Genomic DNA, 20,661 nt, shown 5'->3' with positions numbered 1-20,661 from the left:
ATGTGATTGAATCAAACACAATGATTAAATTAAACACAAAAAAAAGAGGTCGCATTTTGTTGAGTTAAGTATGGTGGGTTATTACATGTGGTATCAGAGCAAAGGCTCAAATCTAGGCCTTGTGCTCACTTCAATTTACATAACTAAGGGAATGTTTTGCAATGGTAGAAATTAAATTTTAAAATCTTAAATCAAGAACTAAATACATAATTTAACTTTCAGGTAAAACCCTAGAATGGCTAGAGGAAGAGGAAGAGGAAGAGGAAGGGGTAATGGAAGACGTACTACCACTAGGAGACAAAGGGAAGCTAACCATGAGGAAGATCATGAAGAAAACCATGAAGAAAACCATGAGGAAGACCATGAAGGGGATCAACATAACCCAGGGAATAACGAAGATGGGGTAGAGGCTATAATCAACCTTCTAACCGAACAAAGGGATAAAATCAACTTCTTGGAACAATCAATGCAAGACCTTAGGGCAAGGCAGAATGACATTGAAAATCGAAGTGGTACTAAAAATGAAAACCCTGGTAGCAATCAAGGGAATATGATGGGTAATAGAAAAGAAAATAAAATATTGGAACTCTCTAAGGACTTGAAGAAAATCACCCCTCCTAAGTTCGATGGGAGGCAAATTGGTGAAGGAGCTGAAAATTGGTTAAATGAAATGGAAAATTATTTTGAACTAAGAGATTTCAGTGAAACAACCAAGGCCTTATGGGGTTCCTATCAACTCACAAGAGAGGCAGCTAGTTGGTGGAACAACACCAAGGAGAAAAATGGGTATAGCAAGGATACGATCACATGGGATCAATTTGTTCACCACTTCCGAAAAAGGTGGCTCCTTCAATTGTTCTTTGATGAGAAGGTGACAGAATTCCATAATCTATGTCAAGGACCCCTATCAGTACAACAATGTTGGGATAAGTTTGCCAAATTGCTTAAGTATGTACCTATGTACCAGAAAGATGAAGAAGGCCAAGTGAGGAAGTTCATTTTGGGACTAAATACCAACATAGGGGCAAAGGTTGACATGCATGGACCCAAAAACATGAATGAAGTACTTGAAAAGTCCCTAAGGCAAGAGAAGAAGATTCAAACACTAGCAGGGCCAAACTATAAAGGGAACCACTCTTTTAAAAGGAAGCAGGAATTCAAGGGGAACACTAACTTCAACAAAAGTCAAAGGAATAATTCTTCCAAAAGAAGGCCACCCCCTAACCAATATTAGAGGAATGGAAATAATAATAATAGCAGGGGCAATAATAACAGAGGCAACTATAACAAGAATGACTAGTAGAATAGGATAACTTATCCACCTAGGGCCAATGAAACAAGGAATGATCCCCCTAGGAATCAAGGCAGGAGGGGTCCTCCAGGTGGATGCTTTATGTGTGGGGGAAACCATTTTGCTAGAGAATGTCCCAAGATGCAAGGTCAAATTAGGGCCAATCAACCACAACAAGGGCCCCAACAAAGGATTCATGTAGCAGTTAGGAACCGAAGAGCAAGATTTCAGAATGTTCCCATGGAAACTACAGGTACACTATTTGAACAACCAATTTCAATTCTAATTGACACTGGGTCATCTGAATGTTTCATCTCACCTGAACTAGTAAGCAAATATGCATTAAAAGTTAATCAAATGGAGTCATCATGGATGGTTCAATATGGGGATAAGGCAACTAGGGAAGTAACTAAGTGTTTGCCAAGGGCAAGGGTATAATTTCCTGAGTTTGAAACAAGGGTAGATCTCTATGTGGCACCCCTAGGATTATATGATGTAATTATTGGAATGAGTTGGTTAACAAATCATCAAGCTAATGTAGATTGCTATAACAAAGTTGTTGAATGCTTGGATGATGGGGGGAAAAGGGTCTAAATCCAAGGAAAGTTTAACCCCATTAATATAGAAACCATATCAGCCATGCAATTAAAGAAGGAAAGAAGAAGAGGAGGCCAAATCTATATGTTTGAAATTGATGAAGGAAAAGAGGAAAATACCCCAACCTTTGAAAATACCCCTTTCTTAAAAGAATTCAAGGATGTATTTCCAAAAGAATTACTCGGCTTACCTCCTAAAAGGAAGTTTGACTTTTCTATCGATGTACTACCGGGATCTGAACCAGTATCAAGGGCATCTTACCGAATGAACACAACTGAATTACAAGAGCTCAAAATGCAATTAGAGGAACTCTTAGCTAAGGGATTAATAAGGCCAAGTGTATCACCATGGGGAGCACTAGTCTTATTTGTTAAGAAGAATGATGGAACCTTAAGACTATGCATCGACTATAGGATGTTGAACAAGGTCACAATAAAGAATAGGTATCCCTTACCTCGAATAGAGGATCTTTTTGACCAAATGAAAGGAGCAGCAGTTTTCTCAAAGATAGACCTCCGCTCAGGATATCATCAACTCAGAATTAAGGAGGAGGACATTCTGAAGACAGCCTTCAGGACTAGATATGGGCACTATGAATTCACAGTAGTTCCTTTTGGTGTAACCAATTCTCTAGCTGCATTTATGAACCTAATGAATAGTGTACTCCATGACTACTTGGACAAATTTGTTTTGGTATTTCTGGATGACATATTGATTTACTCTAGGAATGAGGAGGAACATTTAGTACACCTACAAATTGTTTTGCAAAGGTTGAGGGAACATAAGTTATATGGGAAACTGTCAAAATGTGCCTTCTTCGAGGAAAAGATTCACTACCTTGGGCATATAATTTCAAAGGAAGGAATAGAAGTTGATCTAGATAAGATAAAGGCAATAGTAGAATGTCTAATCCCTAAAAATGTCTGAGAGGTAAGAAGCTTTATGGGGATAGTAGGGTACTATAGGAGGTTTGTGGAAGGATTCTCTAAGATAGAAAACCCCATCACCTCATTATAGAGGAAGGGTAAAAGGTTTGTGTGGATAGAACAAAGTGATAAGGCATTCCAAATTTTGAAGGAAAACTAACTTCGAGACCCATTCTAAAAGTACCAGATCTGAATGGACACTTCACAGTCGTAACTGACGCTTCTATCGAAGGTTTAGGAGGAGTACCTGTCCAAGATGAAGGGGTAGTAGCTTATGAATCCAGGAAGCTAAGGACTCATGAAGTCAATTATGCACCCCACGACTTAGAGTTAGCAGCGATTGTGCATGCCCTACAGAAATGGAGACACTTCTTACTAGGGAAGCCCTTTGAGTTAAAGTTAGATAACCAAGGATTAAAGTACATCTTTACCCAACCCCACTTAAATGCTAGAAAAAGAAGGTGGTTAGAGTTTCTAAGTGAATATGATTTTGAAATTGAATATATTAAGGGGAAGGAAAATAGGGTGGTAGATGCTTTAAGTAGGAGGAGACACTTGATGACTATCGCAACATTCAAAACTTCTTTCAAAACGCAAGTAATGGATGAGCAGGGACATGACCCATGGTATGAGAAAGTCAAATTGACTTTAGAATACGATCCATGTAGTACCCCTACTCATTGGAACTCATATTTTGTTCTTGTTATTCTCAGTGGATACATTATCATCATTTGTTATTCAGAATTATATAACATTGTTCCATGTTTTATCTGATTATGAGATGTATGATTTATTTGCAGTATTTTTGTACTTATGTTTTATGGCATTATATGGTTCATTGCTATGTACTGACGCTTTACTTCATCTATGCACTGTGTGTTGTGTATCTGTGAGTGTATGGGATGCAAGGGGACGATTTTCCTTCACTCATCTCGGTGAGACAGGGAACGTCGCGATTCTCCTTCATTGGTGTGTATGTTGTAATTTCTATATATATATATGCATGTGTGATCGGTGATGCAGGATGTTGCAGGTACAAGTACTGGGTAGGTAGGGGGTAACGTCTCCACCTGGCTACACAGGTCTGAGCGTGCCTTATATTTTTCGATGGAAGTGAAGGAGATAGTAGTTGACCCTATTTTTAGTCAGTTACACTCGGGTGAGTGCCTTCAGTTAGTCGCTCTATCAATTGGTTTGGTCTTCATATTTTATTGTTTGATCTTTATAAAAGTTGCATGATGCTTGCTCAGTTTGCATGTCTAGTGTTCCCAATTATTGTATGTCATTGGTAATTGCTACGTTTATTACGTCTATAAGAATCAAGTGATCTAGTGACTTAACGTTGTTTGCAAAAGATGAGTTAATATCTTGGTATGAGTTGATATGAATTTTATTAGCTTGTTAGCTCGATAGTTGCAATTCGATCGTTTGAATATATGTAAGGACATTATATACACGGAGGGCAATAGTCACTTATAAGTAGTTATTGGAGTTAAGATAAGGTGATTGTATTATCAGTAGTTGATATCGCCCATCAGATTATTGTGTTTTTGGATTATGCATGTATATAGTTAGAATTATAAATATATTATATTTAATATGCTTTTCGAATGGGTAATATATATATATATATATAATTCGATTGTTCGAATATAAATCTATATGAAAAAAGTCATTAGTTATAAGTATTTGAAATCAAAGTATATATTTGTATATTTTTAAACATAAAATTGCTATGAAGATTAATGTTTAAATATTGTAATGGAAGTTATTAATTAATTATCAAAATATAATAATGAAATTAAAATAAAACACGTAAAGCAAAATAAAACAAATGTTATTTTAAAAGGTGGTGGCGGGGTTTATATGGTAAAACAATATATAATATAAAGAGTGGTCGATAGTAATATCGACCACCCCCTTTAATAAAGGGAGGGGTCGGTATTACCACCGACCACCCTCCTCTCTCATAGGCGCACGTTACCTCTCCTCCTTTGGTCACGCCAACGCAGCAAATAAAGATACCCCTCCCCTCTCACTGTTCAAAATGTTAAACTACCACTCCTCCTTCATGATGCAACTGAACTCCAAGTTGGTCAATGCGGTGGAGGCATAGTAATACAGTTTGTAAACAAACCAACTCTGCATGGCGATAATGGCGACTATGTAGGAAGGGACACCAAGTGGTAAGTTTAATGCGAGGCATACGTGACATAGGAGTAAGTCGACTTGGCAGCGAAGACTATTATTTTGCCCATAACAAACACTTACGTGTTTGACAGTTGGCTTATAACTTGTTGTTCCTTCCCTCCTTTGTATCATTCTACCACAATTTTTGGGTGCATAACTATAGAGTGAAGATGTAACTAAAAGAAGTTCATTAAAAGACTCCTCATCAACTCCATAACTGAGCCTTAGATGTAGGAGAGGTCAAGTGTAAATTCTAGTATAAATAGAGGTGGGGAGTAAGGAAATGGGGAGTGAATTTCATTATTCATCGAAGGGAGGACGAGGAACCAGAGAGGAGAGAATTGGAATGGAAGAGGAAGGTAGAGTAGAATAGGTAGATAGAGAGAGTATTTTAGGTGGCATTATAGTGAGATAGTGGAAATATTTTAGGAAGAAGCAAAGAGAGAATTGTTTTCTTTTGGGATAGAGTATTGGTGTCTATCAGAGATAAGGTTCACAAGGCGCGCTATTGTTCGATAGAAGGACGTAGAGATCTTGCATACGGGATAACACCGCATAAGGTCAGGAATATATTTAGTTTTGGAACATTATTATTATGAGCCTTAGTGATAAGTAATGTTTATGGTTTAGATTATGTTTTCGGTAAAAGTATTAAATTATTGTTTTGATTAGTTCGTGAAAAATAATAGGATATTAAGTGTATTTGTATTATAGCTATAGCTGTGGAAATTTCGTACATATTGCACACTTGATTATTTTATAAAAGGAATTATGTTTGCGTTCAAGCCTAGTTGTTAAGATTCTTTAGATGTTGCTCTAGGAGAGTCTGGGAAGTAATGGCTTACTGTTGATATGTTACAGAGATGGTACGTGTCAAACAGACAGCTCGCAAATCCGTAGCAGGATATGCTCATTACTTGAAAGTCAAGAAAGATTCTCTGACACCTGTCAAGCCTGTTGTGGATGACAACCCTACTGAAGAGAACCCAGCTCCTGAAGAGAGCAAAGAGATAGAAAAAAGGTCCTACTTAGAGTCCAACTAAAGAAGTTACTGTGGAAAAAGGAAAAGAACCCAAGCTAGAGTGCTCGCCAGAAAAGCCGATAGTTATAAGTTCTGACTCGTCAGAGGGGTATACCCCCTTAAGTGATAATGAGTCTGTGGGGTACTTTCCCCTGAGTGAAAGCAAATCTGAAGGATATACTCCTTTAGATCATGTAGAGTTTGACGAGTGCACTTCTCCATTTTTTCTGGAAGAATGATGTAACACTCTAGTGTCAAAAAAATAAAAATAAAAATAAAGACATTATTCTATTGAGAAATGTATTATGTCTTCTTGTAAGACTTCTTTGATGAAATAAATATATCTATTTTGATCTTAGTCTATGGTATAAGTGGAAATTATTGAGGTTGCATACCTATAGTAGTTAACAAGAGTAATTGAACTCTTAAACATGTTAATAAGTGTTAAATTTTGTGTTATACCGACCAAATTGTTCTTTGTGTCTTGGCAACGTATATTCGTTCTGCAAGTTAATTGTGTGATAGGTGTTGGTACATAAGATTGCCTTGTTTATATGGTGGTCGCAGCTAAGTACATTGAGTCATGTTGTCAGTATGTCTTGTGTACTATGTTTTGGCCAGTTATTTAGATGTATAACCTTAAGGAAATGAGCCACTGTGAGTTGTTTGTAATGGTCAACCTTAGGTTAGTAATTATGTATCTTTCATCCGAGGTAGGTCAAAATTGGGTATGGCTATCTGTGTCACCATAGAGTTCCGTAGATAGAACTATCTTGTAATGTCCTAAGAGAGAGAGTGGCTTTCGAGCGGGGGCCATGCCCGAAGTGGTGACAGGATAACCCGTTGGAAGTTGGTTAAGAAAGTGAAAATCTAATAAATGATTAGGGAAGGGTAGAATAAAAGTTAAATAAAATAATGTGCCTCGCACATAGGTGAGTGCTAGTATAGGGCTCATAATGTAGCGAGAAGGCCTAGAATGGAAAACTTACCACCTTGTCTTCGTGAGAGGATTGGTAAGGACCGCATGAGTCTTAGTTGGAATCGGAGGTTCAGGAGAGGTTACCAGGATAACCTAGGATGGGGGCCGGGACCTATGGAGGTTGTACCATGATATCCACCGTAAGACATGCGATGACACTGTCTCCTTAGAGTCACTAGTGTTTTGTGAGTTGGGTCACATGATTGTGAGTGGAGTCTTGTAGTCCTTTCGTTCTTGTTTTATTTTGCTTGCTTGAGGGTTATCTACTATCTCCAGCATGGTGGGGTGGTTCCTTTTCGGAATCACATGGTCGGGTGGTAGTGTCACTTCCCATCGGATGTACTAGAATGTATCTTCAGGCGAGGAAGGACTTCACTGATGTTCTTGGTTCGTGGTTCATGTACCAGCTCTTGTTCCTAACCATTATTCAGTTGAAAACTAGAGGTCTTGAAAAGAAACTTTATGTAACTTTCATTTTGTAACATTTTAGCTCATGATGAAATTTTTTTGAAAACATGTATTTTCGAATATTGTAAGCAAAGAAACATTGTAATGTATGCTATTTCAATTACTTAATTCTTTTGTATATATTATATGATTGCTTTGAAGTATTTTGAATTCTTTCATTATGGAAATTTTATCTTAAATATTTAATTTACGAAGTAATATTTGTTGGTAACCCTTAGGAAATTCAGGTGTTAGACTTCCGCTGTGTTATTAGATGTGCTAAGGTTTAATTCATGCACTTAATCCAAAAAAAAATATTTCACCCTTAGTTGCATAGATTATGATGTTTTCCTTTAGGGTTCCTGACGGGGCATTACAATCCAACTGATCCTAGGGTTGAAGGGTATACATTAGAGGAAGATGGGTTGCTCAGATACAATAATAGAATTTATATTCCTAATTCAGGAGACTTAAGGAAAGTAGTCTTGTCAGAGGCTCATAATGGCCCTTACTCAGGGCACCTAGGAGTTAACAAACTTTATGCAGACCTAAAGAAGTTATAATTTTGGCAAGGGATGAAGAATGACATAGTCAAGTATGTGGCTAAATGTTTGGAGTGTCAAAGAGTAAAGGCAGAACATAGGCATCCAGCTGGATTATTACAGTTACATGATGTACCTCAACACAAGTGGCAAGTTATTAGCATGGATTTTGTGCAAGGGTTGCCCATGTCACCTTCTAGGCATGATACAATAATGGTGGTAATTGACAAACTCACTAAGGTGGCACACTTTATACCGAGGAATCTAATGGATGATGCACCTACCTTGGCTAGGCGCTTTGTTAAGGAAATATTTAGGTTGCATGGAATGCCAGAGAAAATCATATTAGATAGAGATGCTAAATTCACTTCAAGGTTTTGGACAACTCTTCAAACAACTCTGGGAACTCAACTAAATTTTAGCACTACATACCATCCTGAAACCGATGGTCAAATAGAAAGGACAAATCAGATTATGGAAGACCTACTTCACATGTACTGCATGGACCAACATAAGAAATGGGAAGAGAACCTACCTCTGGTAGAGTTTTCTTACAATAATACATATCAAACATCTTTGGGAATGGCACCTTTCGAAGCATTGTATGGTAGACCATGTCAAACACCTTTGAGTTGGGATAGTCTTGAAGATAGAGTAATTGTTGGACCAGATATGTTGAAGGAGATGGAAAGGAAAACTAAGGAAATTAGGCAAAGATTGAAGGAAGCCTCAGATAGGTAGAAAAGCTATGCAGACAAAAACAGGACACCAAGGGAGTTTGAGGTGGGAGAGAAAGTCTTCTTAAGGGTTACGCCACACAAGAGTTCCATAAGGTTTGGGAAAAGGACTAAGCTTGCACCTCGTTATGTTGGACCCTTTGAAATATTGGAAAGGATTAATCCAGTTGCATACCGGTTGGCCTTACCTCCCCAGTTGAGACGAATCCATGATGTCTTCCATGTATCTCTTCTTAAAAAGTATATACCTGATGAGAAACATATTTTGAATTGGGATGCTTTACAGGTCCAGGAAATGGGAGGAATAATGATAGAGCCATTCAAAATCTTGGAGAGGTGCCAGTGCCAATTGCGCAACAGAGAGGTTGATCAATGCAAAGTACAATGGAACCGGTATGATGAAAAGAATGCCACGTGGGAAGATACTAGGGAAATGCAATAGTTGTTTCCTTTTTTGTTTTAAGATAATCATGAACTATAGACTCTTTTGGATGCGTTCAATAAGTACATCAGGACGATGCACAAATTAAGGGGGGAAGGATGTCACAACCCTCCTTTATCACTTTTTGATTTAAGTACAATTCTATTATATTTTTGGTTAAGCTATTTAAACGATTGAATAAATGTTATACAAGAATAAAAATGAACACACACACACACACACTTGGAGAATATAATTATTTTTATTTTTATTTATTTTTCCACTCCCAATTATGGCACATGTTGTAGGAGGAATTAGAAGCTTCTAGAGGAATCTTCAAAGCTTGCATGTAACTCCCCCACTAGGTTTTTAATCAATTTGCATGAGTCCAATATTGGAAAAGAATCCCACTCCTAATTAATTTCTCTAGATAGTGGAATTAAGGGATTTTTCTTATAAATTGTATGCAAGTTTCAAAGAAGGGAGTTGATTATGGTTTGAAGAAAATTTCCCAAGTTTTTAGTAGTAGGATCTTCTTTGGTAGTCTCATTTTGGTTGCAGGATTGTTAAGTTATTTTTGAAGATTTCTCTCAAGTTGCAAGGAAGGATCTAAAAGGGATAGCTAGAGGATTTGACTTCGAGCTTCGATAAACCAGGTTCTCTTCTTTTGTCATTTGAGAAATTTGTATTATCAAAGAAAAAAATAAAATATATATATATATATATATATAGCTTCTAGATCTTCCTTTATATAAAGAATTTTTTTTAGATTGTAAATCTTTTCTTCCTTGGGATAAATAATGATGCAAATACCTTCATATAGTGCATGTAAAAGGATAGCTTTATTTTTATTTAGATCTCTTTAGAAAGATATATATATGATCTTGATTTTGCTTTTCCCAAAAGTTTTTTTTGATATGTGCAAAAATCATATTTTCCCTTATTTTAAAATTCTTTTTTCTGAGATTAAAACTCTTCCCTGTGTTATTAAATGATATGAATCTTAATCTTTATTATTCTTCCCTCGAATTCATTTCTCTGGCTCTTCGAATGGAAATCTGAAAGAAAATCTGGTTCTTTAAATAAATCCCTCTCTGTGAATGTAGGAATAAATCCCTCTGTGAATAGTTCTCTGTGCTATTTGTGAATAGTTATCTGTGAATAGTTCTCTGGAAAAAGAGGCATTAATCTCTTTGTGAATATTAGTTGAATAAAATGAGGTAAAATCCTCTCTGTGAATAGTTCTCTGTACTATCTCATCGCTGTGTATAAATTCTTATTCTCATTTGTTCACATTAACATTTCTGTTACACATGGATTTGTTTATATATTGCTCTCTTATGCTATCAAATAAACTAAGAAACCATCTATATATATATATATATATATATATATATATATATATATATACGTTATACTTCACAATATTAAAAACTTAAAAAAAAAAAATGTATCCAAAGCAACACGCAGCGTTACTGAAATTTTAATTACGGTGGTCAACGCACGGACACCGGTACCGGTAACCACCGGGGCACTGGTACCCTCCACTACCCCTGCGGTCACTGTCACGGTAGTGGAGGGGCCCACGGTGTCCCCTCAACCCTGCAGGTGCAGGACCGCAGGGGTGATGGGACCCGTGGTCCCCACCCCCCCCCCCCCCCTATTTACCATTAAAAAAAAAAAAATCGCTTATATTTTTCTGTAATTAGATTTTTTTTTTTAAATTGCAAATTGGTATTGTTAGTAATTACTTTGATTTAAATTTTAAGTTTAATTGCGAATAACTGTTTTAGTTAAATTTTAAATTAAACTTAGGAAATTTCGAATTTATCATCCTTAGTAAAATTTTATAATAATTAAACCATTTTTAGCAATTGTAAATTAAAATGTATTAAAGTTTATAATTGTCCTTAGTAAAATTTATAATAATTAGCAATTTTTCTAGTTGTAAATTAAATTGTATTAAATTTTATAATTGGAAATTTATAAAAGCTACTTAAGATTCATTGAGTCACTTAGTTGGCATTTTGGACTCATTAAAGGCAATTAATTTATATGATTTGAACCAAATGTCTAAACTAATTGCTATTTTTGAACCTATGACCATAATTAATTATTCTCGTGATAGGAATAATGCATTGCTTAATTTTGCACGCAAGTTACACTATTCTTGTATCATGCAAATTTCTTATACATTAATTACATTTATTGGCGTTTTCATCTCCATGCAAGTTACACGTTTAATTATTAGTATGTAAGTTTCCTAATTGTCATTATTATGCAAGTTATATTTCAAGTTTTGATTATTAAATAATTTTAGTTATGTTTTTATTCCACATAGAGCATCAAGTAGTTGTTTCAATTAATTGAGCTTTGCAATGTCTAATTACGCATGTTCAAGTCATAATTGTTTCAAGCATGATGTTTTCATAAGTTTCTTAGTTAAGAAAACTAAATAAAGGAAGTTGGAAAACCAAAACCTAGCAGCGTTCGGTATATACAATGCCTCTGGGTCACGCTTACGGGTAATGTTATTGTGTTGAACTACTACACTTAACACCTAATAAAGCTGCATCAACGATGTCTGCGGCATCGTCCCTATAAATCGTCGGGGAGTAATAAGGGACACTTAGAAGTTAAAATCCAAGGGGCGGGTAATCCCCCTTGGATCGATAATCTAATAAGATAATCTTTAAATGATTTTTCATCCACTGAGTTAAACCATAGTAAACCCCCTTAAGGTTGTTTGAGTGAAATGCGTATGAAATTGACTTAATCTTGAAGAGATATTGGCGATTGGCAATTTGGTCAAGGGTGACGCTTATGATAGTTATTAAGATCTAGTTGTTTTAGGCCACAAGAAATAGGCCACCTTGAGCCTTTTCTTATGTTCTACCACTGTGGGTAGCAACTGCAGAGAAATTGTTTCGAACATTGACCCTAGAAAGGGTTGCGTACCCACTAATCAGTTTACATCAAACCATAGAGTAGAAAATAAAACTACATACTTTACGCCTTGATCTCATGCCGAAACGGGTATGTAGGCAATCTTGGGATGGAGTTGTCCCTAGTACTCAGGCATTCGTGGGTGGGGTCTAGGCTTGGTAAAAAGAAGGATTGAGTAGAATCCTAATTTGAAAGATAAGTATAATATAAAGGAAAAAGTAACTCATTGCATACTCGGAAGGAATCCCGTATGGATTCACTTGACTTCTCGAGGCTTTAAGACAAATTCCAAGGCGGAATTCAAGCTTGTATTATGTTATTTAATTACTCCTAAGGATGGCAACCTCGGTGCACTCCTATTAGAAGAGTGTAGTACTTAGTGAGTGGCTCAGGACCCGAATGGTCCCGATGAGTCTAAGTCTCTAGCCAGAGCACCTCCTATCCCGATTAGATAGATGCCTACCCCATATGGGTAGATGCCTATCTCGTATTGGATAGATGAAATCTTATGTCTCGTATGGACAGATGCCTAACCCATATGGTTAGATGCTCATCCCGGATGGATGAATGCCTAATCCAAATGGATGGATGCCTAGAGTATGCAATTGAATCAAACACAATGATTAAATTAAACACACAAAAAAAATGAGGTCGCATTTTGTTGAGTTAAGTATGGTGGGTTATTACAGTCTGGGACAGTCCTTGACCTCAAATATAGTTGGATTTGCAACAAAGATAGGTACAGATGATGATCCTTCTTCCGTGATTGAAGATAAATACTTGTGAATCGCTGTCAGTGAAAAACCCTAAAGACCTCTTCCAATTGCTGGTGAAATTGCTCAAGAAGATATCTGATCACACTGAATCACCCTTAATCATTCTAAATCACTCTTAATCACTCTGAATCTCTCTTAATTGCTCTGAGTGCAAGGTGATAAAAAATGAAGTGAATTCGACCTTTTATCCTCCAAGAAAAACCCTGATCTTTCATTGACATCAATGACTTTCTGGTGGAAGATACCGGATCTCGATCAAACATTTCCATCTCGGATAAGCATCTCCAAAGTCTGGAACATCTTCTAGAACCTCTTCTCAAGGCATATGCAACATCTTCATGAATTTTGCCTACCCCTAAGGCATATGCCTTAGTTACCGATTGAACTTCTTGCCGGTGCAGGAACAACCTCCCCTCTCGGATAAGTAACCGGAGCATTACCATCTGCAGATTGATCTTCTGACTTCCTAACCCATCTCTTGGTATGATCTTGTCGGATTTCATTAACCTTTTCTTTCCCTTTCTCATTTGATCCTCCTTTACTAACTAGTGGATTTTTGTTTCTACAAATTTTAGCAATATGTCCAACCTCATTACATGCATAACATGTAACATTGTTCTTCTGAATTACTTTGCTAAAACGAGTATAATTGCCCGACCTGCACTAATTAGCCATATGTCCAAATTTTCCACATGCATAACATTTAACATTCATTTTGCAATCTTTTGTCTTATGACCATACTTATTACATTTAGAACATTGACCAAGAGCAGAATCAAGGTTTTGATTTGCTCTGTTTCTACATTGCCTAGCCATGTGACCAAATCTATTACAAATAAAGCATCTACTATTAAATTTAGAAGCATTAAACTGCCTTACTAGTGCCTTATGGTTTTGATCTTCATTTGTAGTGCCAAAACTCTGTCCTTGTTCAAATCCAAGTTCACTAGAATCACCATTCTGCCTTTGTCTCTTCAATAACTCATCTAGCTATGTTGAACTAATCTTGAATTTTTCTTTATACTCACTTTCAATAGTTAGATAATCTCTCAGAATTATCATTTTCCTCTCAAGCTCTTGTTCATTACTCTGGGATTGTACTAAATCAGTTCTCAACATATCATTCTCATGAACCAACCTACCACATTCTTCAATTTTTTTCTTCAGAGATACAACAATATTTTCTTCCTTTTTCTTCCAATCTTCAATTTCCTTAGACATTCTCATAGTTATAGCTTTCATTTCATTTCTCATGACCATGTTCTCCTGACTCAGCTTCTAACACTGTTCCTTAAGTGCATCTTTCTCTTCATCATCCCAATTTTACAAAAGTTCCTTCCTCCTAGCTTGAATAGATAACAACCTCTCCTATAGGACAAGAATGAATTCAATTCATCTTCTAGCTTTAATTTCTTCATCCTTTTAGCATCATAATCTTCAAGTGCCATCTCAAGTTGCTTTTCCAAACCCATATCCATGGATTCCGGATTCAACATCTTCCTCAAGCTGTTAAACTTCCTCCGTGGCACAAGGCTCTGATACCAATTGTTGGAATTCAAGAACATTGAGAGGGGGGGTGAATTGGTGTTCTATTAGAATGATCAATTTTAACCTTATTAAAACATGCATACACCAACTGTTATACCGGTACATATAGAATTGAAAGAAGTAAAGCAACCAATAAGCCAATCACATAAATGGATACCATAACACACATAATTATACATGGAAAACCTCAAAGAGGAAAAACCACGGTGGGATTTGTGACCCACAATATCAATCCACTGGCCATATGAAGAGATATTATAAAATATAGGGGCCTGCACTTGCAGGAAGGCTTACAACCTAGAGCACACTACTCAGTCACAAAAATGAGCTTGAATAACTACATACAAATCCAAACTACAATCAAGAGAAATGATTGAACTACAAAGATAACATCTTCTATGCCTGAATACAGTTCCGGTTAAGCTCTGTTTGTTTCGGTCTGAAACCCTAAACCCTTAACCAAAATACCCCTTACACAAATATCCTCACATACATGATCTCTCATATGTTTCGCATTACATAACATCATCCTATTCTCCTATCCATCCATTACTTATCATATTCATCATATATCAAAATGATCTAGCCAACTGACCTATATACCCTTTACAATTTATCATGCCTTATATCGGTTTACAAAGATATTTACAATATGAATATAGATGTCATCTAGATAACATGAATACATGAATATTAAAAACAATTGTTGATGTCAGATCCAAAATATGTCGGCCTCCAACACCGATAACCTGAATCTAAACCATGTCAGCCTACATTGTCGGTAAGTTGATAATTCCTTTCAACCTGTTGGTGCTAGTGTCGGTGCAATTGTTGTGTCTGTCGATACACAACTAACCCAAAACATGAAGCTAGAATAAATTGCCATGTTGCCATCAATGAAAACATAGTGAAACCAACCAATTGAGTGTTAATTGCCAACAAATGATTCTCTCCTTTCTTTTACTCAAGTATGATATGGATGAGGAAATAGATGTTTGGCAATGTGCTTAAACCTCCTATAGTGATACTATGTCAATTTGATGCTCCACATGTAGTAAAAGGTTCGGGATTATTAGCTAAGGCATATGTAGTGATTTCTCCAAGACAAAGTCTATGGTTTTTTGGTTTCCATTTCTATGCAAAGTAAAATTTATTCTTTCACTTCTAGAAATAGGTGGATATAGATATAAACATGCTATTTATGGTGTATATAGATATAAACATGGATATAAGTTTTGATATACCAGACAGTGTTGTGATAGTGTTATATAATTACTAGAGTCTATTGATATGCTCTTAATTATTTTGGTTGTATTGTTATTGTTATGTAGACTTGGGAACATGTTTGGGAAGGTTTAAGGGTTCAAAATTGTATGTTTTAGTTATTTTGGTGCTCCATAGTGCAATATTCAATGTGTTGAAGTGTATCTATTAGATTGGATATCTTTGTTTCTATTAGCTTAGTGGGTTTCTCCACTTATAGCTATATTTGATGATCAATTACTTCAAGAGATGGATGTAGAGATATTATAGATCATTTATATGCTTTCCTCTTGGTGTGCATGATGACTTTGGTTTCTTCTTGATGGTGTAAAGGTAAGAAGTAAACAATTTTGATAGTGATGATAATTTTTGGGCCAACAAATTGAGTTCCTTCATTTGCAATTGATCCTAACCTATCTTCTTGACTTTGAAGGATATGTTAGTATGTGTCTGGGGTTTGTCTATGTCTTGGGTTGAATCAAAACCTAATTTTGTTTAGGATACATATGTTTAAAGCTAATCTATGTTGTATCACACATTTCATTTCTAACATCTTTTTGTAAGCTAACCTAATTGATGTTTTGCGATGTTGCAGAGGATATATAAGAAAGGATAGATCATTTGTGAAAAATGTGGTTTTGAACATGTTGGTGATATGCTAGTTGAGTATGAAGTATGCAAAGTTAGTATGATAGAGTAATTACAAGAGGACTGTAATATCAACATATGTTAGATGCTTCTTCTATAAGAAATTTATGTTCATGTTCTCATTGTAAATTTCATGTATCCTTCTACCAAACAGTGATTCTTTCAACGGGTCCATGTTTCATTATATCTTGCTCTAAGGTAGTGAACCGTAGCTACAAGTCTTTTTTGTGAGCAGTGAGCTTCCTTAGGAAACGAGCCCTAAAATAAATATTGTAATATCTAAACTTCATATAGTGTGAGTTGACTCTCACAAGGGTTTTTCCCTCATTGGGTTTTCTACATAATAATATTGGTATTATTATGTGGTGGATGCTTTGTTTAAGTTCTTTCTTTCAATGGAACTATTTTAGTTTTCAAATTGGTAATGGATGGTTAAGTTTTAGTTAATGATGATTCACCCCCCCTTCTCAAAATTTGAGTGTGTTCAACATATTTTGGATTTAAACTTTTAGAGTAAATTTGGAGATCAAATATCATCTCACTTCTTTCCTCCGTCAGTGTTAACAAATTTCTCTTCCACATTTGTCTCATACTTATGATTTATAGAATCATTATCATGTGGTTCATGATTTGGTCGCTCATACTCACTAACATATTTATCCATGATAATTCCTTTCATTTATATTGTCTCAATTGAATCATTCCTTGTCTATGTAGCTCTCATAATGTTAGCCAATTCATTATTACATTATGCTCTTGGATTCTTGACATCTCTTCTTGTATAGAAAATTATCTTATATAACAGTAGACACAACACATTGTAACCTAATATTATGAGATATAAATTATTGTGTCAATGTTCTATAAATTAGGCTATAATACTAATTAATATGATGTTGATAACAAGTTGAATAATCAACAAGCCAATGCATCAAGAGCACATAATAGAAACTCAATTCTTTGAATAAATAATTTGAAACAATGATAACAAGATTACACATAATAAAATATTTTATTTCAAATAATCATTATCTCTAAGGCTCATATACAAATATCATAAATTATGATTTGCATACCAATAATCTATTTGTACTTAATCTCCCATTGTTCTTAATCTCTCAATCTCATCTCATTTGATTTCTTAGACTCTCTCTTTTTTGTTTTCTAGCTATATGTTTATAGATAAACTTTGATTTAGAAAGTTTATGTCATTTGAAACCATGGTAAAACACCATAGTTATGTGTGATAAGGATCATATTACACTTATTAAATAGTTCCAACCTAGATGTTGCTGCTAAGAATTGGATGCATCTATATCAGAAATTTAAATGACCACCTGAGGATGTATAGTAGGATGTAAACCTAAAAACTTGATGATATATTTTACCATAACCTCCTTAAGAGAACTCATTGGTAGGTAACCTTAAAAATTGGTATAAAATTTAAAATCTTTTGGTTCACAACTCAATTAGGTCTTTTTTGCAAAAATAACAAGCCCAAGATTACTGTAAAAGAATATTAAATATGTAGACATGTTCATGACATCCATACAATGTTAGGTTCAAAATATAATGATGATTGGTTAGAAGAGTGGTCATACATAGTTCAAATCATTACTTACTAGTTTAGAGTTATTATGTAAGAACCATGATGAGAATGCGTATTTGAACTATGACAAGAACAAAAATGCTATAGTAAAAACAAAAGCTTGTAAAAGAGAAACACACAATAAAATAGTTACTTTTGAGTGATACAAATTTGTTGGACCCTTAAGATGCTCATGCATCAAATGACTAGTGTACCAGTGGAGTACTTTAGAGAGAAACCTTAACGAACAAAATGAACCTAAGCTAGTTTCATCTACACACATTCCTATGGACTTATTCCTAATATTTAATTATGCATTCCTTATCCATCTCAATTTTACACTTACAAACTAATCTACAGTAGTTTTGTAGGAATAAAGAATTCCCCTATTTTAGGGAAAAACTTTGGTAAATGATGTGACACTAAGCTAGTTTCATCTACACACAAATCATTCACTAAAGCATGAACATTACATCACTAACTTACACCATCTCAAACATCATGATATGCTTGCTTGTTGTCTTCAATCATTTTCACTAAATCAATAAATCACTAATATGATTCTAATGAAAAAAAGGAATAAACATAGCTTATTTAGTTCTTCAATATTATTTGGTGACAATACTCTTTACAAAATAACTTACAAAAAATAAAATAAATAGACTTGAGGTATCGATTTTCAAAAATATCATTTCTCTAGCAACATCAAATTTACAAATTTAAAAACAAACATCATTATTTTAATTATTCAAAACTAAAAGATATATTTCTTAATAACATTATCAATGTTTTCTTATAAATTAATAAAATATTACATTACCCTTAATTTATTTCTATAAGGTATGTTATTTTCCATACAACGTTCTACCATTCAACAAAATATTAACTTAATCATTGATGTCTTCCGATTTCTTTCCCATCATTGGTGTGGGCAATTATCAAACTTGCTATCGGTGGTGTTTTATACAAATGTTCTATATTACTGAGGCTTTAAAAGGGAACAATTTTGTTTTACAAGTGAATAAGTTGGCTTTACTTTTGTGGGGCATTTTCTCAATCATTTGATCCAATCTAAGAGAAGATGGATACCATGTGAAAAGAGATGTTTTATACCAGATGAAATGGAGCCCCATGTGAAAGAGTCCTTTACTCATATTCTTCATTATGACATAACTTTGAAGCCTAGAAAAGACCTTAAAAAGCCAAATTTAATCTTGAGCCTCTATCTTTGAATCTCTCATCTTAAAAGGAATAATAATATGGGTCAAAATCACCTTAAAGGATGAAGAATAAGTTAGCAATTTAGAATTTTAGTGTGTGCCAACCAATATCAAATCAAAGTGATAATGAAGTTCAAAGCTCCTTGCATGTGAGACAATAAGACATCAAAATCACTCATATTCCAAACAATCTTAGAAAATTTCATATCAATTGTCTACTCCATCTCCAATACCAAAGAAGATACTATTCTAGATAATAAAACAAAGAATAGATAGATAATGAATCAAAGGATAATGATCTAGCTATCAATGTTCTTTGCCTTGATTTTACAGAGGATAGGACAACATGTGATAAAGAAGCACTTTATTTTACACTTTTTTTTCTTATGGGCATCTTATACCATTGGTCCACTTAACACATTTTCAAGAAAATATGACATGATGAAGAGGGACCATATAAAAATTGAAAATTATGATTAGTATACCTTCCTTTTAAAATTTAATTCTCACTCAAAAGTCCATTGGCTCATCATAGCCCTAGAAAAGAATTAAAAACAATATGCAGTGTTTCTCTTTGCAATCATTTCTAGGCCCTACAATTCATGGTGGCATCCACAAAAAAGTTCATAAAGGATTAGGAAATGACTGTAAAGATTCTCTCATCAAAGATAATAGTTGCCCTTGCAAATATATAAATATCTTATTGACCCTAAAGTAACAAAGCAAAAAGTTTTGAATAGTTCTCCTTTGACTTGTATAATTGCTTCCCTTGAAAACAATAGAGATAGCTCTAGTATAAAATAAAATATTTTTTTGTACTCATAGATATAAGATATTTCTAGATAATTGAAGGACATTCCTTTCAACATATACACCTTTGCCCATAATGTACCCAATAATACCATTCATGATCCCTGTGTATATCTCAAATTGGGACAATGTGTAAATCCTAGATTTAATACCATCTTCTAGATAGATAAAGTGTAGAACGTCAATACTACACTTTTTCACATGACTGGTACACAAAAATATGGTTATACTACATTGATCATTTGATAAGTTAAATTAAATTCACCTTTTTGGAATTTAGCTTTCTAATTTAGAAATTATTTATGGCTATATGATAGAAAGTAATCTATACAAATAAATGTGATAATGATTATTTTAGAATTAATGAGTTGGGATCTATTGAAATAAGTTTATAAATTAAATAATATAATGTGTAGTTTAAAATTTAATATAGTTTTTGCGTGTCAAATTTCTTAGATCAATTTGTTAATATATTGTAAAAGTACGAATGACTATCTCAAAATAGAAAATCTTATGTTTATTATTCTGGTTCAAATCCATATTTATAGATTATTATTTTTATTGAACAAAGTAGATTACAATAAAATAATAGTAGTTTAAAAGGAATCGCAAGAAACATTTTGGATAAGGAGTAAGAACTCAATAAATCATTACAATCCATGCTTATAGATATGAAACATGCACTTATAGATTTGTCATTGACAATATATT

Source organism: Cryptomeria japonica, chromosome 3, assembly GCF_030272615.1.
Source record: "Cryptomeria japonica chromosome 3, Sugi_1.0, whole genome shotgun sequence".
Classification (NCBI taxonomy): domain Eukaryota; kingdom Viridiplantae; phylum Streptophyta; class Pinopsida; order Cupressales; family Cupressaceae; genus Cryptomeria; species Cryptomeria japonica.
This window is presented reverse-complemented; position numbering follows the sequence as displayed.